We start from the raw sequence: 25,467 nt of genomic DNA on the forward strand, positions 1-25,467 counted from the left end.
ATGAAGTTGGATGAAGACCTCCATGTCAAGTATCCCCACCTGCTGACCTTTGCCTCCCAGTTAAAGGCGGGTAAGGGCCTGACCATCGTGGGATCGGTCCTGGCTGGGAATTTCCTGGAGAATTACGGCGAGGCGTTGGCGGCTGAGCAGGTACCCCCCCCCCCCACCACCACCCAGAGCCAAACCCTCCCCCTCCCACCGGGATCCCCATAGCCCTGTCCGCACTGATTCCCAACGTCACCGGGATCCCCTCAGCCCTGTCCGCACTGATTCCCAACGTCACCGGGATCCCCTCAGCCCAGTCCGCACTGATTCCCAACGTCACCGGGATCCCCATAGCCCAGTCCGCACTGATTCCCAACGTCACCGGGATCCCCTCAGCCCTGTCCGCACTGATTCCCAACGTCACCGGTGACAGCGATAGGGAGGGGCTGGAAGCAGGTGGAAGGAGTTACAGAGACAGGGAGGGGGTGGAGGGGGGTTACAGAGACAGGGAGGGGGTGGAGGGGGTTACAGAGACAGGGAGGGGGTGGAGGGGGTTACAGAGACAGGGAGGGGGTGGAGGGGGGTTACAGAGACAGGGAGGGGGTGGAGGGGGGTTACAGAGACAGGGAGGGGGTTACAGAGACAGGGAGGGGGTGGAGGGGGGGTTACAGAGACAGGGAGGGGCTGGAGGGGGTTACAGAGACAGGGAGGGGGTGGAGGGGGTTACAGAGACAGGGAGGGGGGTTACAGAGACAGGGAGGGGGTGGAGGGGGGGTTACAGAGACAGGGAGGGGCTGGAGGGGGGTTACAGAGACAGGGAGGGGGTGGAGGGGGTTACAGAGACAGGGAGGGGGTGTAGGGGGTTACAGAGACAGGGAGGGGGTGGAGGGGGTTACAGAGACAGGGAGGGGGTGGAGGGGGGTTACAGAGACAGGGAGGGGGTGGAGGGGGGTTACAGAGACAGGGAGGGGGTGGAGGGGGGTTACAGAGACAGGGAGGGGGTGGAGGGGGGTTACAGAGACAGGGAGGGGGTGGAGGGGGGTTACAGAGACAGGGAGGGGGTGGAGGGGGGGTTACAGAGACAGGGAGGGGGTGGAGGGGGGTTACAGAGACAGGGAGGGGGTGGAGGGGGGTTACAGAGACAGGGAGGGGGTTACAGAGACAGGGAGGGGGTGGAGGGGGTTACAGAGACAGGGAGGGGGTGGAGGGGGGTTACAGAGACAGGGAGGGGGTGGAGGGGGGTTACAGAGACAGGGAGGGGGTGGAGGGGGTTACAGAGACGGGGAGGGGGTGGAGGGGGGTTACAGAGACGGGGAGGGGGTGGAGGGGGTTACAGAGACAGGGAGGGGGTGGGGGGGGGTTACAGAGACAGGGAGGGGGTGGAGGGGCCTGGGTGGGATGGGATGGCCGGGATGGCTGTGGGAGGGGGTGTGTGTGCGTGTGCGGGATGCCTGAGGGAGGGGCTGCGTGTGCGGGGGATCCCCGAGGGAGGGGCTGCGTGTGCGGGAGATCCCCGAGGGAGGGTCTGTGTGTGCGGGGGATCCCCGAGGGAGGGGGTACGTGTGTGTGTGTGTGTGGGGGGATCCCCGAGGGAGGCGGTGTGTGCGCGCGGGGGGGATCCCCGAGGGAGGGGGGTGCGTGTGCGCGGGGGGGGGGATCCCCGAGGGAAGGGGTGCGTGTGCGCGGGGGGGGGATCCCCGAGGGAGGGGGTGCGTGTGCGCGGGGGGGGGGGATCCCCGAGGGAGGGGGTGCGTGTGCGCGGGGGGGATCCCCGAGGGAGGGGGTGCGTGTGCAGGGGGGGGGGATCCCCGAGGGAGGGGGTGCGGTGTGCGGGGGATCCCCGAGGGAGGGGGTGCGGGCGATCCGGAGCAGTTCTGACGTTCTCTGTTCCCTCAGACCATTAAAGCCCTGATGGAGAAGGAGCGAGTGAAAGGTTTCTGTCAGGTGGTAGTTGCTGCAAAGGTGCGGGAGGGAGTCTCCCACCTCATCCAGTCATGTGGCCTTGGGGGGATGAAGCACAACACGGTGGTGATGGGCTGGCCCAATGGCTGGAGGCAGAGTGAGGATCCACGGGCCTGGAAAACCTTCATCGGTGAGGGCACACAGTTCACTCGACCATCACCACCACCATCACCACCCTCACCACCACCCTCACCACCACCACCACCATCACCACCACCATCACCACCATCATCATCACCACCATCATCACCATCATCACCACCACCACCATCACCACCACCACCATCATCATCACCACCATCATCATCACCACCATCATCATCACCACCATCATCATCACCACCATCACCATCATCACCACCATCATCACCACCATCATCACCACCATCATCACCACCATCACCACCACCATCACCACCATCACCACCATCACCATCATCACCACCACCATCACCACCATCATCACCACCATCATCACCACCATCATCACCACCATCACCACCACCACCACCACCATCACCACCACCATCACCACCACCATCACCACCACCATCACCACCATCATCATCACCACCATCATCATCACCACCATCATCATCACCACCATCATCATCACCACCATCATCACCACCACCATCATCACCACCACCATCATCACCACCACCATCATCACCACCACCATCATCACCACCACCATCATCATCACCACCATCATCATCACCACCATCATCATCACCACCATCATCATCACCACCATCATCATCATCACCACCATCACCATCACCATCACCACCATCATCACCACCATCACCACCACCATCACCACCATCACCACCATCACCACCATCATCACCACCATCACCACACCATCACCACCATCACCACCATCACCACCATCACCATCACCACCATCACCACCATCATCCTCATCACCACCATCATCACCACCATCATCACCACCATCATCACCACCATCACCACCATCACCACCATCACCACCATCACCACCATCACCACCATCACCACCACCATCACCACCACCATCACCACCACCATCATCACCACCACCATCATCACCACCATCATCACCACCATCATCATCATCACCATCATCACCACCATCATCATCACCATCACCACCATCACCACCATCATCATCACCACCACCATCATCACCACCATCATCACCATCATCACCACCATCATCATCACCACCATCATCATCACCACCATCATCATCACCACCATCATCACCACCATCATCATCACCACCATCATCATCACCACCATCATCATCACCACCATCATCACCACCATCATCATCACCACCATCATCATCACCACCACCACCATCATCACCACCATCATCACCACCATCATCACCACCATCATCACCACCATCATCACCACCATCATCACCACCATCATCATCACCATCATCATCACCATCATCATCACCATCATCATCACCACCACCATCACCACCATCATCACCACCATCATCACCACCATCATCACCACCATCATCACCACCATCATCATCACCATCATCATCACCATCATCATCACCACCATCATCACCATCATCACCACCATCACCACCATCATCACCACCATCATCATCACCACCATCATCATCACCACCATCATCACCACCATCATCATCACCACCATCATCACCACCATCATCACCACCATCATCACCACCATCATCACCATCATCATCATCACCACCATCATCACCATCATCACCACCATCACCACCATCATCACCACCATCATCACCACCATCATCACCACCATCATCATCACCACCATCATCATCACCAGCATCATCACCACCATCATCACCACCACCATCACCACCATCACCACCACCATCACCACCACCATCATCACCACCATCATCACCATCATCACCATCATCACCATCATCACCATCATCACCACCACCATCACCACCACCACCATCACCACCACCACCATCACCACCACCATCATCATCACCACCATCATCATCACCACCATCACCATCATCACCATCACCACCATCACCATCATCACCACCATCATCACCACCACCACCATCACCACCATCACCACCATCACCACCACCACCACCATCACCACCATCACCACCATCACCACCATCACCACCATCACCATCACCACCATCACCACCATCACCACCATCATCACCACCATCATCACCACCATCATCACCACCACCACCATCACCACCACCATCACCACCATCACCACCACCACCATCACCACCACCATCACCACCACCATCACCACCACCATCACCACCATCACCACCATCACCACCATCACCACCATCACCATCACCACCATCACCACCATCATCCTCATCACCACCATCATCACCACCATCATCATCACCATCATCACCACCATCACCACCATCATCATCACCACCATCACCACCATCACCACCATCACCACCATCATCATCACCACCATCACCACCATCATCACCACCATCATCACCACCATCATCATCACCACCATCACCACCATCACCACCATCATCATCATCACCACCATCATCACCACCATCATCATCACCACCATCATCACCACCATCATCACCACCATCATCACCACCATCATCACCACCATCATCACCACCATCATCATCACCACCATCATCACCACCATCATCATCACCACCATCACCTAATGGGGCAGCACTGACCATCCGACAGTGCCCACTCCCTCAGCACTGACCCTCCGACAGTGCCCACTCCCTCAGCACTGAACCTCCGACAGGGCCCACTCCCTCAGCACTGACCCTCCGACAGGGCCCACTCCCTCAGCACTGACCCTCCGACAGTGCGACACTCCCTCAGCACTGACCCTCCGACAGGGCCCACTCCCTCAGCACTGAACCTCCGACAGGGCCCACTCCCTCAGCACTGACCCTCCGACAGTGCGGCCCTCCCTCAGCACTGACCCTCCGACAGTGCCCACTCCCTCAGCACTGACCCTCCGACAGGGCCCACTCCCTCAGCACTGAACCTCCGACAGTGCGGCCCTCCCTCAGCACTGACCCTCCGACAGTGCGGCACTCCCTCAGCACTGACCCTCCGACAGTGCCCACTCCCTCAGCACTGACCCTCCGACAGTGCGACACTCCCTCAGCACTGACCCTCCGACAGGGCCCACTCCCTCAGCACTGAACCTCCGACAGTGCGGCCCTCCCTCAGCACTGACCCTCCGACAGTGCGGCACTCCCTCAGCACTGACCCTCCGACAGTGACCACTCCCTCAGCACTGACCCCCCGACAGTGCGGCCCTCCCTCAGCACTGACCCTCCGACAGGGCCCACTCCCTCAGCACTGACCCTCCGACAGGGCCCACTCCCTCAGCACTGACCCTCCGACAGTGCCCACTCCCTCAGCACTGACCCTCCGACAGTGCCCACTCCCTCAGCACTGAACCTCCGACAGGGCCCACTCCCTCAGCACTGACCCTCCGACAGGGCCCACTCCCTCAGCACTGACCCTCCGACAGTGCGACACTCCCTCAGCACTGACCCTCCGACAGGGCCCACTCCCTCAGCACTGAACCTCCGACAGTGCGGCCCTCCCTCAGCACTGACCCTCCGACAGTGCGGCCCTCCCTCAGCACTGACCCTCCGACAGGGCCCACTCCCTCAGCACTGACCCTCCGACAGTGCCCACTCCCTCAGCACTGACCCTCCGACAGTGCGACACTCCCTCAACACTGACACTCCGACAGGGCCCACTCCCTCAGCACTGACCCTCCGACAGTGCGGCCCTCCCTCAGCACTGACCCTCCGACAGTGCGGCACTCCCTCAGCACTGACCCTCCGACAGTGACCACTCCCTCAGCACTGACCCCCCGACAGTGCGGCCCTCCCTCAGCACTGACCCTCTGACAGTGCCCACTCCCTCAGCACTGACCCTCCGACAGGGCCCACTCCCTCAGCACTGACCCTCCGACAGGGCCCACTCCCTCAGCACTGACCCTCCGACAGTGCGGCCCTCCCTCAGCACTGACCCTCCGACAGGGCCCACTCCCTCAGCACTGACCCTCCGACAGGGCCCACTCCCTCAACACTGACCCTCCGACAGGGCCCACTCCCTCAACACTGACCCTCCGACAGGGCCCACTCCCTCAACACTGACCCTCCGACAGGGCCCACTCCCTCAACACTGACCCTCCGACAGGGCCCACTCCCTCAACACTGACCCTCCGACAGGGCGGCACTCCCTCAGCACCGACCCTCCGACAGTGCCCACTCCCTCAGCACCGACCCCCCGACAGGGCCCACTCCCTCAGCACCGACCCCCCGACAGGGCCCACTCCCTCAGCACCGACCCCCCGACAGGGCCCACTCCCTCAGCACCGACCCCCCGACAGGGCCCACTCCCGCAGCACTGACCCTCCGACAGGGCCCACTCCCTCAGCACTGACCCTCCGACAGGGCCCACTCCCTCAGCACTGACCCTCCGACAGGGCCCACTCCCTCAGCACCGACCCCCCGACAGGGCCCACTCCCTCAGCACTGACCCCCCGACAGGGCCCACTCCCTCAACACTGACCCTCCGACAGGGCCCACTCCCTCAGCACTGACCCTCCGACAGTGCGGCGCTCCCTCAGCACTGACCCTCCGACAGGGCGGCACTCCCTCAGCACCGACCCTCCGACAGTGCCCACTCCCTCAGCACCGACCCTCCGACAGGGCCCACTCCCTCAGCACCGACCCCCCGACAGGGCCCACTCCCTCAGCACTGACCCTCCGACAGGGCCCACTCCCTCAGCACCGACCCCCCGACAGGGCCCACTCCCTCAGCACCGACCCCCCGACAGGGCCCACTCCCTCAGCACTGACCCTCCGACAGGGCCCACTCCCTCAGCACCGACCCCCCGACAGGGCCCACTCCCTCAGCACCGACCCCCCGACAGGGCCCACTCCCTCAGCACTGACCCACCGACAGGGCCCACTCCCTCAGCACCGACCCACCGACAGGGCCCACTCCCTCAGCACTGACCCCCCGACAGGGCCCACTCCCTCAGCACTGACCCTCCGACAGTGCGGCGCTCCCTCAGCACCGACCCTCCGACAGTGCCCACTCCCTCAGCACCGACCCTCCGACAGGGCCCACTCCCTCAGCACCGACACCCCGACAGGGCCCACTCCCTCAGCACTGACCCCCCGACAGTGCGGCCCTCCCTCAGCACTGCCCCTCCGACAGGGCCCACTCCCTCAGCACTGACCCTCCGACAGTGCCCACTCCCTCAGCACTGACCCTCCGACAGGGCCCACTCCCTCAGCACTGACCCCCCGACATTGCGGCCCTCCCTCAGCACTGACCCTCCGACAGGGCCCACTCCCTCAGCACTGACCCTCCGACAGTGCTGTCCGCCCTCAGCACTGACCCTCCGACAGTGCCCACTCCCTCAGCAGTGACCCTCCGACAGTGCCCACTCCCTCAGCACTGACCCTCCGACAGTGCCCACTCCCTCAGCACTGACCCTCCGACAGTGCCCACTCCCTCAGCACTGACCCTCCGACAGTGCGGCCCTCCCTCAGCACTGACCCTCCGACAGGGCCCACTCCCTCAGCACTGACCCTCCGACAGTGCCCACTCCCTCAGCACTGACCCTCCGACAGGGCCCACTCCCTCAGCACTGACCCTCCGACAGGGCCCACTCCCTCAACACTGACCCTCCGACAGGGCCCACTCCCTCAGCACTGACCCTCCGACAGGGACCACTCCCTCAGCACTGACCCTCCGACAGTGCGGCACTCCCTCAGCACTGACCCTCCGACAGGGCCCACTCCCTCAGCACTGACCCCCCGACAGGGCCCACTCCCTCAGCACTGACCCTCCGACAGTGCCCACTCCCTCAGCACTGACCCCCCGACAGGGCCCACTCCCTCAGCACTGACCCTCCGACAGGGCCCACTCCCTCAGCACTGACCCTCCGACAGGGCCCACTCCCTCAACACTGACCCTCCGACAGGGCCCACTCCCTCAGCACTGACCCTCCGACAGGGACCACTCCCTCAGCACTGACCCTCCGACAGTGCGGCACTCCCTCAGCACTGACCCTCCGACAGGGCCCACTCCCTCAGCACTGACCCCCCGACAGGGCCCACTCCCTCAGCACTGACCCTCCGACAGTGCCCACTCCCTCAGCACTGACCCCCCGACAGGGCCCACTCCCTCAGCACTGAACCTCCGACAGTGCGGCCCTCCCTCAGCACTGACCCTCCGACAGTGCGGCACTCCCTCAGCATTGACCCTCCGACAGTGCCCACTCCCTCAGCACTGACCCTCCGACAGTGCGACACTCCCTCAGCACTGACCCTCCGACAGGGCCCACTCCCTCAGCACTGAACCTCCGACAGTGCGGCCCTCCCTCAGCACTGACCCTCCGACAGTGCGGCACTCCCTCAGCACTGACCCTCCGACAGTGACCACTCCCTCAGCACTGACCCCCCGACAGTGCGGCCCTCCCTCAGCACTGACCCTCCGACAGGGCCCACTCCCTCAGCACTGACCCTCCGACAGGGCCCACTCCCTCAGCACTGACCCTCCGACAGGGCCCACTCCCTCAGCACTGACCCTCCGACAGTGCCCACTCCCTCAGCACTGACCCTCCGACAGTGCCCACTCCCTCAGCACTGAACCTCCGACAGGGCCCACTCCCTCAGCACTGACCCTCCGACAGGGCCCACTCCCTCAGCACTGACCCTCCGACAGTGCGACACTCCCTCAGCACTGACCCTCCGACAGGGCCCACTCCCTCAGCACTGAACCTCCGACAGTGCGGCCCTCCCTCAGCACTGACCCTCCGACAGTGCGGCCCTCCCTCAGCACTGACCCTCCGACAGGGCCCACTCCCTCAGCACTGACCCTCCGACAGTGCCCACTCCCTCAGCACTGACCCTCCGACAGTGCGACACTCCCTCAACACTGACCCTCCGACAGGGCCCACTCCCTCAGCACTGACCCTCCGACAGTGCGGCCCTCCCTCAGCACTGACCCTCCGACAGTGCGGCACTCCCTCAGCACTGACCCTCCGACAGTGACCACTCCCTCAGCACTGACCCCCCGACAGTGCGGCCCTCCCTCAGCACTGACCCTCTGACAGTGCCCACTCCCTCAGCACTGACCCTCCGACAGGGCCCACTCCCTCAGCACTGACCCTCCGACAGGGCCCACTCCCTCAGCACTGACCCTCCGACAGGGCCCACTCCCTCAGCACTGACCCTCCGACAGTGCCCACTCCCTCAGCACTGACCCTCCGACAGTGCTGTCCTCCCTCAGCACTGACCCTCCGACAGTGCTGTCCTCCCTCAGCACTGACCCTCCGACAGGGCCCACTCCCTCAGCACTGACCCTCCGACAGGGCCCACTCCCTCAACACTGACCCTCCGACAGGGCCCACTCCCTCAACACTGACCCTCCGACAGGGCCCACTCCCTCAACACTGACCCTCCGACAGGGCCCACTCCCTCAACACTGACCCTCCGACAGGGCCCACTCCCTCAACACTGACCCTCCGACAGGGCGGCACTCCCTCAGCACCGACCCTCCGACAGTGCCCACTCCCTCAGCACCGACCCCCCGACAGGGCCCACTCCCTCAGCACCGACCCCCCGACAGGGCCCACTCCCTCAGCACCGACCCCCCGACAGGGCCCACTCCCTCAGCACCGACCCCCCGACAGGGCCCACTCCCGCAGCACTGACCCTCCGACAGGGCCCACTCCCTCAGCACTGACCCTCCGACAGGGCCCACTCCCTCAGCACCGACCCCCCGACAGGGCCCACTCCCTCAGCACTGACCCCCCGACAGGGCCCACTCCCTCAACACTGACCCTCCGACAGGGCCCACTCCCTCAGCACTGACCCTCCGACAGTGCGGCGCTCCCTCAGCACTGACCCTCCGACAGGGCGGCACTCCCTCAGCACCGACCCTCCGACAGTGCCCACTCCCTCAGCACCGACCCTCCGACAGGGCCCACTCCCTCAGCACCGACCCCCCGACAGGGCCCACTCCCTCAGCACTGACCCTCCGACAGGGCCCACTCCCTCAGCACCGACCCCCCGACAGGGCCCACTCCCTCAGCACCGACCCCCCGACAGGGCCCACTCCCTCAGCACTGACCCCCCGACAGGGCCCACTCCCTCAGCACCGACCCCCCGACAGGGCCCACTCCCTCAGCACCGACCCCCCGACAGGGCCCACTCCCTCAGCACTGACCCACCGACAGGGCCCACTCCCTCAGCACTGACCCACCGACAGGGCCCACTCCCTCAGCACTGACCCCCCGACAGGGCCCACTCCCTCAGCACTGACCCTCCGACAGTGCGGCGCTCCCTCAGCACCGACCCTCCGACAGTGCCCACTCCCTCAGCACCGACCCTCCGACAGGGCCCACTCCCTCAGCACCGACACCCCGACAGGGCCCACTCCCTCAGCACTGACCCCCCGACAGTGCGGCCCTCCCTCAGCACTGACCCTCCGACAGGGCCCACTCCCTCAGCACTGACCCTCCGACAGTGCCCACTCCCTCAGCACTGACCCTCCGACAGGGCCCACTCCCTCAGCACTGACCCCCCGACATTGCGGCCCTCCCTCAGCACTGACCCTCCGACAGTGCCCACTCCCTCAGCACTGACCCTCCGACAGTGCTGTCCGCCCTCAGCACTGACCCTCCGACAGTGCCCACTCCCTCAGCAGTGACCCTCCGACAGTGCCCACTCCCTCAGCACTGACCCTCCGACAGTGCCCACTCCCTCAGCACTGACCCTCCGACAGTGCCCACTCCCTCAGCACTGACCCTCCGACAGTGCGGCCCTCCCTCAGCACTGACCCTCCGACAGGGCCCACTCCCTCAGCACTGACCCTCCGACAGTGCCCACTCCCTCAGCACTGACCCTCCGACAGGGCCCACTCCCTCAGCACTGACCCTCCGACAGGGCCCACTCCCTCAACACTGACCCTCCGACAGGGCCCACTCCCTCAGCACTGACCCTCCGACAGGGACCACTCCCTCAGCACTGACCCTCCGACAGTGCGGCACTCCCTCAGCACTGACCCTCCGACAGGGCCCACTCCCTCAGCACTGACCCCCCGACAGGGCCCACTCCCTCAGCACTGACCCTCCGACAGTGCCCACTCCCTCAGCACTGACCCCCCGACAGGGCCCACTCCCTCAGCACTGACCCCCCGACAGGGCCCACTCCCTCAGCACTGACCCCCCGACAGGGCCCACTCCCTCAGCACTGACCCTCCGACAGTGCGGCGCTCCCTCAGCACCGACCCTCCGACGGTGCCCACTCCCTCAGCACCGACCCTCCGACAGGGCCCACTCCCTCAGCACCGACCCCCCGACAGTGCCCACTCCCTCAGCACCGACCCCCCGACAGGGCCCACTCCCTCAGCACTGACCCCCCGACAGTGCGGCCCTCCCTCAGCACTGACCTTCCGACAGTGCCCACTCCCTCAGCACTGACCCTCCGACAGTGCCCACTCCCTCAGCACTGACCCTCCGACAGTGCTGTCCTCCCTCAGCACTGACCCTCCGACAGGGCCCACTCCCTCAGCACTGACCCTCCGACAGTGCGGCCCTCCCTCAGCACTGACCCTCCGACAGGGCTCACTCCCTCAGCACTGACCCTCCGACAGGGCCCACTCCCTCAGCACTGACCCTCCGACAGGGCCCACTCCCTCAGCACTGACCCTCCGACAGTGCGGCCCTCCCTCAGCACTGACCCTCCGACAGTGCCCACTCCCTCAGCACTGACCCTCCGACAGGGCCCACTCCCTCAGCACTGACCCTCCGACAGGGCCCACTCCCTCAGCACTGACCCTCCGACAGTGCGGCGCTCCCTCAGCACTGACCCTCCGACAGTGCGGCGCTCCCTCAGCACTGACCCTCCGACAGGGCCCACTCCCTCAGCACTGACCCTCCGACAGGGCGGCGCTCCCTCAGCACTGACCCTCCGACAGGGCCCACTCCCTCAGCACTGACCCCCCGACAGGGCCCACTCCCTCAGCACTGACCCTCCGACAGTGCCCACTCCCTCAGCACTGACCCTCCGACAGGGCCCACTCCCTCAGCACTGACCCTCCGACAGGGCCCACTCCCTCAGCACTGACCCTCCGACAGGGCCCACTCCCTCAGCACTGACCCCCCGACAGGGCCCACTCCCTCAGCACTGACCCTCCGACAGGGCCCACTCCCTCAGCACTGACCCCCCGACAGGGCCCACTCCCTCAGCACTGACCCTCCGACAGGGCCCACTCCCTCAGCACTGACCCCCCGACAGGGCCCACTCCCTCAGCACTGACCCCCCGACAGGGCCCACTCCCTCAGCACCGACCCTCCGACAGTGCGGCGCTCCCTCAGCACCGACCCTCCGACAGTGCCCACTCCCTCAGCACCGACCCTCCGACAGGGCCCACTCCCTCAGCACCGACCCCCCGACAGGGCCCACTCCCTCAGCACCGACCCCCCGACAGGGCCCACTCCCTCAGCACCGACCCCCCGACAGGGCCCACTCCCTCAGCACCGACCCCCCGACAGGGCCCACTCCCTCAGCACTGACCCACCGACAGGGCCCACTCCCTCAGCACTGACCCCCCGACAGGGCCCACTCCCTCAGCACTGACCCTCCGACAGTGCCCACTCCCTCAGCACTGACCCTCCGACAGTGCGGCCCTCCCTCAGCACTGACCCTCCGACAGTGCCCACTCCCTCAGCACTGACCCTCCGACAGGGCCCATTCCCTCAGCACTGACCCTCCGACAGTGCGGCGCTCCCTCAGCACCGACCCTCCGACAGTGCCCACTCCCTCAGCACCGACCCTCCGACAGGGCCCACTCCCTCAGCACCGACCCCCCGACAGTGCCCACTCCCTCAGCACCGACCCCCCGACAGTGCGGCCCTCCCTCAGCACTGACCCTCCGACAGTGCCCACTCCCTCAGCACTGACCCCCCGACAGTGCCCACTCCCTCAGCACTGACCCTCCGATAGTGCCCACTCCCTCAGCACTGACCCTCCGACAGTGCGGCCCTCCCTCAGCACTGACCCTCCGACAGTGCGGCCCTCCCTCAGCACTGACCCTCCGACAGTGCCCACTCCCTCAGCACTGACCCTCCGACAGTGCGGCGCTCCCTCAGCACTGACCCTCCGACAGGGCGGCGCTCCCTCAGCACTGACCCTCCGACAGTGCCCACTCCCTCAGCACTGACCCTCCGACAGTGCGGCCCTCCCTCAGCACTGACCCTCCGACAGGGCGGCGCTCCCTCAGCACTGACCCTCCGACAGGGCGGCGCTCCCTCAGCACTGACCCTCCGACAGTGCGGCGCTCCCTCAGCACCGACCCTCCGACGGTGCCCACTCCCTCAGCACCGACCCTCCGACAGGGCCCACTCCCTCAGCACCGACCCCCCGACAGTGCCCACTCCCTCAGCACCGACCCCCCGACAGGGCCCACTCCCTCAGCACCGACCCTCCGACAGTGCCCACTCCCTCAGCACCGACCCTCCGACAGTGCTGTCCTCCCTCAGCACTGACCTTCCGACAGTGCCCACTCCCTCAGCACTGACCCTCCGACAGTGCCCACTCCCTCAGCACTGACCCTCCGACAGTGCTGTCCTCCCTCAGCACTGACCTTCCGACAGTGCCCACTCCCTCAGCACTGACCCTCCGACAGTGCCCACTCCCTCAGCACTGACCCTCCGACAGTGCTGTCCTCCCTCAGCACTGACCCTCCGACAGGGCCCACTCCCTCAGCACTGACCCTCCGACAGTGCGGCCCTCCCTCAGCACTGACCCTCCGACAGGGCTCACTCCCTCAGCACTGACCCTCCGACAGGGCCCACTCCCTCAGCACTGACCCTCCGACAGGGCCCACTCCCTCAGCACTGACCCTCCGACAGTGCGGCCCTCCCTCAGCACTGACCCTCCGACAGTGCCCACTCCCTCAGCACTGACCCTCCGACAGGGCCCACTCCCTCAGCACTGACCCTCCGACAGGGCCCACTCCCTCAGCACTGACCCTCCGACAGTGCGGCGCTCCCTCAGCACTGACCCTCCGACAGTGCGGCGCTCCCTCAGCACTGACCCTCCGACAGGGCCCACTCCCTCAGCACTGACCCTCCGACAGGGCGGCGCTCCCTCAGCACTGACCCTCCGACAGGGCCCACTCCCTCAGCACTGACCCCCCGACAGGGCCCACTCCCTCAGCACTGACCCTCCGACAGTGCCCACTCCCTCAGCACTGACCCTCCGACAGGGCCCACTCCCTCAGCACTGACCCTCCGACAGGGCCCACTCCCTCAGCACTGACCCTCCGACAGGGCCCACTCCCTCAGCACTGACCCCCCGACAGGGCCCACTCCCTCAGCACCGACCCTCCGACAGTGCGGCGCTCCCTCAGCACCGACCCTCCGACAGGGCCCACTCCCTCAGCACTGACCCTCCGACAGTGCGGCCCTCCCTCAGCACTGACCCTCCGACAGGGCCCACTCCCTCAGCACTGACCCCCCGACAGGGCCCACTCCCTCAGCACCGACCCCCCGACAGGGCCCACTCCCTCAGCACCGACCCCCCGACAGGGCCCACTCCCTCAGCACTGACCCTCCGACAGGGCCCACTCCCTCAGCACTGACCCCCCGACAGGGCCCACTCCCTCAGCACTGACCCTCCGACAGTGCCCACTCCCTCAGCACTGACCCTCCGACAGTGCGGCCCTCCCTCAGCACTGACCCTCCGACAGTGCCCACTCCCTCAGCACTGACCCTCCGACAGGGCCCATTCCCTCAGCACTGACCCTCCGACAGGGCCCATTCCCTCAGCACTGACCCTCCGACAGTGCGGCGCTCCCTCAGCACCGACCCTCCGACAGTGCCCACTCCCTCAGCACTGAACCTCCGACAGGGCCCACTCCCTCAGCACCGACCCCCCGACAGTGCGGCCCTCCCTCAGCACTGACCCTCCGACAGTGCCCACTCCCTCAGCACTGACCCCCCGACAGTGCCCACTCCCTCAGCACTGACCCTCCGATAGTGCCCACTCCCTCAGCACTGACCCTCCGACAGTGCGGCCCTCCCTCAGCACTGACCCTCCGACAGTGCGGCCCTCCCTCAGCACTGACCCTCCGACAGGGCGGCGCTCCCTCAGCACTGACCCCCCGACAGTGCCCACTCCTTCAGCACTGACCCTCCGACAGTGCCCACTCCCTCAGCACTGACCCTCCGACAGTGCGGCGCTCCCTCAGCACTGACCCTCCGACAGGGCGGCCCTCCCTCAGCACTGACCCTCCGACAGTGCCCACTCCCTCAGCACTGACCCTCCGACAGTGCGGCGCTCCCTCAGCACTGACCCTCCGACAGGGCGGTCCTCCCTCAGCACTGACCCTCCGACAGGGCGGCGCTCCCTCAGCACTGACCCTCCGACAGGGCGGCGCTCCCTCAGCACTGACCCCCCGACAGTGCCCACTCCTTCAGCACTGACCCCCCGACAGGGCCCACTCCCTCAGCACTGACCCTCCAACAGTGCCCACTCCCTCAGCACTGACCCCCCGACAGTGCCCACTCCCTCAGCACTGACCCCCCGACAGTGCCCACTCCCTCAGCACTGACCCTCCGACAGTGCTGTCCTCCCTCAGCACTGACCCTCCGACAGTGCCCACTCCCTCAGCACTGACCCTCCGACAGTGCCCACTCCCTCAGCACTGACCCTCCGACAGTGCCCACTCCCTCAGCACTGACCCCCCGACAGGGCCCACTCCCTCAGCACTGACCCTCCGACAGTGCCCACTCCCTCAGCACTGACCCTCCGACAGGGCCCACTCCCTCAGCACTGACCCTCCGACAGGGCCCACTCCCTCAGCACTGACCCTCCGACAGGGCCCACTCCCTCAGCACTGACCCTCCGACAGTGCCGCTCTCCCTCAGCACTGACCCTCCGACAGGGCGGCGCTTCCTCAGCACTGACCCTCTGACAGTGCCCACTCCCTCAGTACTTGATGTTGACCCTGTGTGTGTGCCCGTGTTTTGATGATGACCCTGTGTGTGTGTGTGTGCCCGTGTTTTGATGATGTCCCTGTGTGTGTGTGTGCCCGTGTTTTGATGATGACCCTGTGTGTGTGTGTGGGCCCGTGTTTTGATGATTATGACCCTGTGTGTGTGTGTGCCCGTGTTTTGATGATGACCCTGTGTGTATGTGTGTGTGCCCGTGTTTTGATGATGATGACCCTGTGTGTGTGTGTGTGCCCGTGTTTTGATGATGACCGTGTGTGCGTGCCCGTGTTTTGATGATGATCCTGTGTGTGTGTGTGCCCGTGTTTTGATGATGATGATCCTGTGTGCGCGCGTGCCTGTGTTTTGGTGATGATGACCCTGTGTGTGTGTGTGCGTGTGCGCCTGTGTTTTGATGATGATGACCCTGTGTGTGTGCGTGTGCGCCTGTGTTTTGATGATGACCCTGTGTGTGTGTGTGTTTTGATGATGATGACCGTGTGTGTGTGTGCGTGTGCGCCTGTGTTTTGATGATGATGACCCTGAGAGTTTGTCTGTGTGTCTACCTGTGTTTTGATGATGCCCCTGTGTGTTTGTCTGTATGTCTGCCTGTGTTTTGATGGTGATGGCCCTGTGTGTGTGTGCGCCTGTGTTTTGATGATGACCCTGTGTGTGTGTGTGCCCGTGTTTTGATGATGACCCTGTGTGTGTGTGTGCCCGTGTTTTGATGATGACCCTGTGTGTGTGTGTGTCTGCCTGTGTTTTGATGATGATGACCCTGTGTGAGTGTGTGTGCCCGTGTTTTGATGATGACCGTGTGTGTGTGTGTGCCTGTGTTTTGATGATGACCCTGTGTGTGTGTGTGTCTGCCTGTGTTTTGATGATGATGACCCTGTGTGTGTGTGTGTGTGCCCGTGTTTTGATGATGACCCTGTGTGTGTGTGTGCCCGTGTTTTGATGATGACCCTGTGTGTGTGTGTGTGTGTGTGTGTGCCCGTGTTTTGATGATGACCCTGTGTGTGTGCCCGTGTTTTGATGATGACCCTGTGTGTGTGTGTGTGTGTGTGCCCGTGTTTTGATGATGACCCTGTGTGTGTGTGTGTGTGCGTGCCCGTGTTTTGATGATGACCCTGTGTGTGTGTGTGTGCCTGTGTTTTGATGATGATGACCCTGTGTGTGTGTGTGTGCCCGTGTTTTGATGATGACCGTGTGTGTGTGTCTGCCTGTGTTTTGATGATGACCCTGTGTGTGTGTGTCTGCCTGTGTTTTGATGATGATGACCCTGTGTGTGCCTGTGTTTTGATGATGACCCTGTGTGTGTGTGTGTGCCCGTGTTTTGATGATGACCCTGTGTGTGTGTGTCTGCCTGTGTTTTGATGATGATGACCCTGTGTGTGCCTGTGTTTTGATGATGACCCTGTGTGTGTGTGTGTGCCCGTGTTTTGATGATGACCCTGTGTGTGTGTGTGCCCGTGTTTTGATGATGACCGTGTGTGTGTGTCTGCCTGTGTTTTGATGATGACCCTGTGTGTGTGTGTCTGCCTGTGTTTTGATGATGATGACCCTGTGTGTGCCTGTGTTTTGATGATGACCCTGTGTGTGTGTGTGCCTGTGTTTTGATGATGACCCTGTGTGTGTGTGTGTGCCCGTGTTTTGATGATGACCCTGTGTGTGTGTGTGTGTGCCTGTGTTTTGATGATGACCCTGTGTGTGTGTGTGTGTGTGTGCCCGTGTTTTGATGATGACCCTGTGTGTGTGTGTCTGCCTGTGTTTTGATGATGATGACCCTGTGTGTGCCTGTGTTTTGATGATGACCCTGTGTGTGTGTGTGTGCCCGTGTTTTGATGATGACCCTGTGTGTGTGTGTGTGTGTGCCCGTGTTTTGATGATGACCGTGTGTGTGTGTCTGCCTGTGTTTTGATGATGACCCTGTGTGTGTGTGTCTGCCTGTGTTTTGATGATGATGACCCTGTGTGTGCCTGTGTTTTGATGATGACCCTGTGTGTGTGTGTGCCTGTGTTTTGATGATGACCCTGTGTGTGTGTGTGTGCCCGTGTTTTGATGATGACCCTGTGTGTGTGTGTGTGTGCCTGTGTTTTGATGATGACCCTGTGTGTGTGCCCGTGTTTTGATGATGATGACCCTGTGTGCGTGCCCGTGTGCCCGTGTTTTGATGATGATGACCCTGTGTGTGTGCCCGTGTTTTGATGATGATGACCCTGTGTGCGTGCCCGTGTGCCCGTGTTTTAATGATGACCCTGTGTGTGTGCCCATGTTTTGATGATGACCCTGTGTGCGTGCCCGTGTTTTGATGATGACCCTGTGTGTGTGTGCCCGTGTTTTGATGATGACCCTGTGTGCCCGCCCGTGTGCCCGTGTTTTGATGATGATGACCCTGTGTGTGTGCCCGTGTTTTGATGATGATGACCCTGTGTATGTGTGTGTGCCCGTGTTTTCATGATGACCCTGTGTGTATGTGTGTGTGCCCGTGTTTTGATGATGATGACCCTGTGTGTGTGTGCCCGTGTTTTGATGATGATGACCCTGTGTGCGTGCCCGTGTGCCCGTGTTTTAATGATGACCCTGTGTGTGTGCCCGTGTTTTGATGATGACCCTGTGTGCGTGCCCGTGTTTTGATGATGACCCTGTGTGTGTGTGCCCGTGTTTTGATGATGATGACCCTGTGTGCGTGCCCGTGTTTTGATGATGATGACCCTGTGTGTGTGCCCGTGTTTTGATGATGACCCTGTGTGTGTGCCCGTGTTTTGATGATGATGACCCTGTGTGCGTGCCCGTGTGCCCGTGTTTTGATGATGATGACCCTGTGTGTGTGCCCGTGTTTTGATGATGACCCTGTGTGCGTGCCCGTGTGCCGGTGTTTTGATGATGACCCTGTGTGTGTGCCCGTGTTTTGATGATGACCCTGTGTGTGTGCCCGTGTTTTGATGATGACCCTGTGTGTGTGTGCCCGTGTTTTGATGATGATGACCCTGTGTGTGTGTGTGCCCGTGTTTTGATGATGATGACCCTGTGTGTGTGCCCGTGTTTTGATGATGATGACCCTGTGTATGTGTGTGTGCCCGTGTTTTGATGATGACCCTGTGTGTGTGTGTGCCCGTGTTTTGATGATGATGACCCTGTGTGTGTGTGTGTGTGCCCGTGTTTTGATGATGATGACCCTGTGTGTGTGTGTGTGCGCCCGTGTTTTGATGATGATGACCCTGTGTGTGTGTGTGTGCCCGTGTTTTGATGATGATGACCCTGTGTGTGTGCCCGTGTTTTGATGATGACCCTGTGTGTGTGTGTGCCCGTGTTTTGATGATGATGACCCTGTGTGTGTGTGTGCCCGTGTTTTGATGATGACCCTGTGTGTGTGTGTGCCCGTGTTTTGATGATGATGACCCTGTGTGTGTGTGTGCCCGTGTTTTGATGATGATGACCCTGTGTGCGTGCCCGTGTGCCCGTGTTTTAATGATGACCCTGTGTGTGTGCCCATGTTTTGATGATGACCCTGTGTGCGTGCCCGTGTTTTGATGATGACCCTGTGTGTGTGTGCCCGTGTTTTGATGATGATGACCCTGTGTGCGTGCCCGTGTGCCCGTGTTTTGATGATGATGACCCTGTGTGTGTGCCCGTGTTTTGATGATGACCCTGTGTGTGTGCGCGTGTTTTGATGATGATGACCCTGTGTATGTGTGTGTGCCCGTGTTTTGATGATGACCCTGTGTGTATGTGTGTGTGCCCGTGTTTTGATGATGATGACCCTGTGTGTGTGTGTGTGCGCCCGTGTTTTGATGATGATGACCCTGTGTGTGTGTGTGCCCGTGTTTTGATGATGACCCTGTGTGTGTGTGTGCCCGTGTTTTGATGATGATGACCCTGTGTGTGTGTGTGCCCGTGTTTTGATGATGATGACCCTGTGTGCGTGCCCGTGTGCCCGTGTTTTAATGATGACCCTGTGTGTGTGCCCGTGTTTTGATGATGACCCTGTGTGCGTGCCCGTGTTTTGATGATGACCCTGTGTGTGTGTGCCCGTGTTTTGATGATGATGACCCTGTGTGCGTGCCCGTGTGCCCGTGTTTTGATGATGATGACCCTGTGTGTGTGCCCGTGTTTTGATGATGACCCTGTGTGTGTGCCCGTGTTTTGATGATGATGACCCTGTGTGCGTGCCCGTGTGCCCGTGTTTTGATGATGATGACCCTGTGTGTGTGCCCGTGTTTTGATGATGACCCTGTGTGCGTGCCCGTGTGCCGGTGTTTTGATGATGACCCTGTGTGTGTGCCCGTGTTTTGATGATGACCCTGTGTGTGTGTGCCCGTGTTTTGATGATGATGACCCTGTGTGTGTGCCCGTGTTTTGATGATGATGACCCTGTGTGTGTGTGTGCCCGTGTTTTGATGATGACCCTGTGTGTGTGTGTGTGCCTGTGTTTTGATGATGATAACCCTGTGTGTGTGTGTGTGCGCCCGTGTTTTGATGATGACCCTGTGTGTGTGTGCCCGTGTTTTGATGATGATGACCCTGTGTGTGTGTGTGTGCGCCCGTGTTTTGATGATGATGACCCTGTGTGTGTGTGTGCCCGTGTTTTGATGATGATCCTGTGTGTGTGTGTGTGCCCGTGTTTTGATGATGATGACCCTGTGTGTGTGTGTGCCCGTGTTTTGATGATGATGATCCTGTGTGTGTGTGTGCCCGTGTTTTGATGATGATGACCCTGTGTGTGTGTGTGCCCGTGTTTTGATGATGATGACCCTGTGTGCGTGCCCGTGTGCCCGTGTTTTAATGATGACCCTGTGTGTGTGCCCATGTTTTGATGATGACCCTGTGTGCGTGCCCGTGTTTTGATGATGACCCTGTGTGTGTGTGCCCGTGTTTTGATGATGATGACCCTGTGTGCGTGCCCGTGTGCCCGTGTTTTGATGATGATGACCCTGTGTGTGTGCCCGTGTTTTGATGATGATGACCCTGTGTATGTGTGTGTGCCCGTGTTTTGATGATGACCCTGTGTGTATGTGTGTGTGCCCGTGTTTTGATGATGATGACCCTGTGTGTGTGTGTGTGCGCCCGTGTTTTGATGATGATGACCCTGTGTGTGTGTGTGTGCCCGTGTTTTGATGATGACCCTGTGTGTGTGTGTGCCCGTGTTTTGATGATGATGACCCTGTGTGTGTGTGTGCCCGTGTTTTGATGATGACCCTGTGTGTGTGTGTGCCCGTGTTTTGATGATGATGACCCTGTGTGTGTGTGTGCCCGTGTTTTGATGATGATGACCCTGTGTGCGTGCCCGTGTGCCCGTGTTTTAATGATGACCCTGTGTGTGTGCCCGTGTTTTGATGATGACCCTGTGTGTGTGTGCCCGTGTTTTGATGATGATGACCCTGTGTGCGTGCCCGTGTGCCCGTGTTTTGATGATGATGACCCTGTGTGTGTGCCCGTGTTTTGATGATGACCCTGTGTGTGTGCCCGTGTGCCCGTGTTTTGATGATGATGACCCTGTGTGTGTGCCCGTGTTTTGATGATGACCCTGTGTGCGTGCCCGTGTGCCGGTGTTTTGATGATGACCCTGTGTGTGTGCCCGTGTTTTGATGATGACCCTGTGTGTGTGCCCGTGTTTTGATGATGACCCTGTGTGTGTGTGCCCGTGTTTTGATGATGATGACCCTGTGTGAGTGCCCGTGTGCCCGTGTTTTGATGATGACCCTGTGTGCGTGCCCGTGTGCCCGTGTTTTGATGATGACCCTGTGTGCGTGCCCGTGTTTTGATGATGACCCTGTGTGTGTGTGCCCGTGTTTTGATGATGACCCTGTGTGCGTGCCCGTGTTTTGATGATGACCCTGTGTGTGTGTGCCCGTGTTTTGATGATGACCTTGTGTGTGTGCCCGTGTTTTGATGATGATGACCCTGTGTGTGTGCCCGTGTTTTGATGATGATGACCCTGTGTGCGTGCCCGTGTGCCCGTGTTTTGATGATGATGACCCTGTGTGTGTGTGCCCGTGTGCCCGTGTTTTGATGATGACCCTGTGTGTGTGCCCGTGTTTTGATGATGACCCTGTGTGCGTGCCCGTGTTTTGATGATGACCCTGTGTGTGTGTGCCCGTGTTTTGATGATGATGACCCTGTGTGCGTGCCCGTGTGCCCGTGTTTTAATGATGACCCTGTGTGTGTGCCCATGTTTTGATGATGACCCTGTGTGCGTGCCCGTGTTTTGATGATGACCCTGTGTGTGTGTGCCCGTGTTTTGATGATGACCTTGTGTGTGTGCCCGTGTTTTGATGATGATGACCCTGTGTGTGTGCCCGTGTTTTGATGATGATGACCCTGTGTGTGTGTGTGTGCGCCCGTGTTTTGATGACGATGACCCTGTGTGTGTGTGTGTGTGCCCGTGTTTTGATGATGACCCTGTGTGTGTGTGTGCCCGTGTTTTGATGATGATGACCCTGTGTGTGTGTGTGCCCGTGTTTTGATGATGATGACCCTGTGTGCGTGCCCGTGTGCCCGTGTTTTAATGATGACCCTGTGTGTGTGCCCGTGTTTTGATGATGACCCTGTGTGTGTGTGCCCGTGTTTTGATGATGATGACCCTGTGTGCGTGCCCGTGTGCCCGTGTTTTGATGATGATGACCCTGTGTGTGTGCCCGTGTTTTGATGATGACCCTGTGTGTGTGCCCGTGTGCCCGTGTTTTGATGATGATGACCCTGTGTGTGTGCCCGTGTTTTGATGATGACCCTGTGTGTGTGCCCGTGTGCCCGTGTTTTGATGATGATGACCCTGTGTGCGTGCCCGTGTGCCGGTGTTTTGATGATGACCCTGTGTGTGTGCCCGTGTGCCCGTGTTTTGATGATGACCCTGTGTGTGTGCCCGTGTTTTGATGATGACCCTGTGTGTGTGTGCCCGTGTTTTGATGATGATGACCCTGTGTGAGTGCCCGTGTGCCCGTGTTTTGATGATGACCCTGTGTGCGTGCCCGTGTGCCCGTGTTTTGATGATGACCCTGTGTGCGTGCCCGTGTTTTGATGATGACCCTGTGTGTGTGCCCGTGTTTTAATGATGACCCTGTGTGTGTGCCCGTGTTTTGATGATGACCCTGTGTGCGTGCCCGTGTTTTGATGATGATGACCCTGTGTGCGTGTGTGCCCGTGTTTTGATGATGACCCTGTGTGTGTGCCCGTGTTTTGATGATGACCCTGTGTGCGTGCCCGTGTTTTGATGATGATGACCCTGTGTGTGTGCCCGTGTTTTGATGATGACCCTGTGTGTGTGTGCCCGTGTTTTGATGATGATGACCCTGTGTGAGTGCCCGTGTGCCCGTGTTTTGATGATGACCCTGTGTGCGTGCCCGTGTGCCCGTGTTTTGATGATGACCCTGTGTGCGTGCCCGTGTTTTGATGATGACCCTGTGTGTGTGCCCGTGTTTTGATGATGACCCTGTGTGCGTGCCCGTGTTTTGATGATGACCCTGTGTGTGTGTGCCCGTGTTTTGATGATGACCTTGTGTGTGTGCCCGTGTTTTGATGATGATGACCCTGTGTGTGTGCCCGTGTTTTGATGATGATGACCCTGTGTGCGTGCCCGTGTGCCCGTGTTTTGATGATGATGACCCTGTGTGTGTGTGCCCGTGTGCCCGTGTTTTGATGATGACCCTGTGTGTGTGCCCGTGTTGATGATGACCCTGTGTGCGTGCTCGTGTTTTGATGATGATGACCCTGTGTGCGTGCCCGTGTGCCCGTGTTTTGATGATGATGACCCTGTGTGTGTGTGTGCCCGTGTTTTGATGATGACCCTGTGTGCGTGCCCGTGTTTTGATGATGATGACCCTGTGTGCGTGCCCGTGTGCCCGTGTTTTTATGATGACCCTGTGTGCGTGCCCGTGTTTTGATGATGATGACCCTGTGTGCGTGCCCGTGTGCCCGTGTTTTGATGATGACCCTGTGTGCGTGCCCGTGTTTTGATGATGATGACCCTGTGTGTGTGTGTGCCCGTGTTTTGATGATGATGACCCTGTGTGTGTGCCCGTGTTTTGATGATGATGACCCTGTGTGCGTGCCCGTGTGCCCGTGTTTTTATGATGACCCTGTGTGCGTGCTCGTGTTTTGATGATGATGACCCTGTGTGCGTGCCCGTGTGCCCGTGTTTTGATGATGATGACCCTGTGTGTGTGTGTGCCCGTGTTTTGATGATGACCCTGTGTGCGTGCCCGTGTTTTGATGATGATGACCCTGTGTGCGTGCCCGTGTGCCCGTGTTTTTATGATGACCCTGTGTGCGTGCCCGTGTTTTGATGATGATGACCCTGTGTGCGTGCCCGTGTGCCCGTGTTTTGATGATGACCCTGTGTGCGTGCCCGTGTTTTGATGATGATGACCCTGTGTGTGTGTGTGCCCGTGTTTTGATGATGATGACCCTGTGTGTGTGCCCGTGTTTTGATGATGACCCTGTGTGTGTGCCCGTGTTTTGATGATGATGACCCTGTGTGTGTGCCCGTGTTTTGATGATGACCCTGTGTGTGTGTGCCCGTGTTTTGATGATGATGACCCTGTGTGCGTGCCCGTGTGCCTGTGTTTTGATGATGACCCTGTGGCCTGCTCCAATCAGGGACAGTGCGGGTCACCACCGCTGCCCACCTTGCCCTCCTGGTACCGAAGAACATCACCTTCTTCCCGGGGAACAGTGAGCCTTTCTCTGAGGGCACCGTCGATGTCTGGTGGATAGTCCATGATGGAGGCATGTTGATGTTACTGCCATTCCTCCTCCGACAGCACAAGGTACTGGCAATGAGCACCCCCCCCCCCCCCCCACCAGCCGCAACCTCTCCCCCGTCCCCAAAATCTCCCCCGTCCCCATCATCTCCCCGTCCCCATCATCTCCCCCGTCCCCATCATCTCCCCCGTCCCCATCATCTCCCCCGTCCCCATCATCTCCCCCGTCCCCATCATCTCCCCCAGCCGCAACCACCCCCCGTCCCCGTCGTCTCCCCCACCCCCACCCACATCCACACCCCCACCCCCACCTCCACCCCACCCACTCCCCCATCCCCACCCCCACCCCCACCCCATCCACCACCCACTCCCCCATCCCCACCCCCACCCCCACCCCACCCCACTCCCCCATCCCCACCCCCACCCCCACCCCACCCACTCCCCCATCCCCACCTCCACCCCCACCCCATCCACCACCCACTCCCCCACCCCCACCCCCACCCCATCCCATCCACCACCCACTCCCCCATCCCCACCCCCACCCCCACCCCACCCACTCCCCCACCCCCACCCCCCCCCACTCCCCCACCCCCACCCCCACCCACTCCCCCACCCCCATCCCCACCCCCATCCCCACCCACTCCCCCACCCCCACCCCCACCCCCACCCCCACCCCCACCCCACCCACTCCCCCATCCCCACCACCACCCCCACCCCATCCACACCCCCACCCCCACCCACTCCCCCACCCCCACCCCACCCACTCCCCCACCCCCACCCC

The 25,467-nt window shown here is 61.2% G+C and overlaps 1 long non-coding RNA gene across 1 annotated transcript; it reads left to right on the forward strand.

The window, feature by feature from the left end:
• Nucleotides 1–24,748, forward strand: LOC140460489 (uncharacterized). Its single transcript, XR_011954116.1, has 3 exons — nucleotides 1–150; nucleotides 1,882–2,077; nucleotides 24,583–24,748. It is a non-coding gene; the product is annotated as an uncharacterized lncRNA (long non-coding RNA).
• The last annotated feature ends 719 nt before the right edge of the window (nucleotides 24,749–25,467 follow it).

The sequence above is a fragment of the Chiloscyllium punctatum genome, chromosome 36 (genome assembly GCF_047496795.1).
Source record: "Chiloscyllium punctatum isolate Juve2018m chromosome 36, sChiPun1.3, whole genome shotgun sequence".
NCBI classification, from domain to species: domain Eukaryota; kingdom Metazoa; phylum Chordata; class Chondrichthyes; order Orectolobiformes; family Hemiscylliidae; genus Chiloscyllium; species Chiloscyllium punctatum.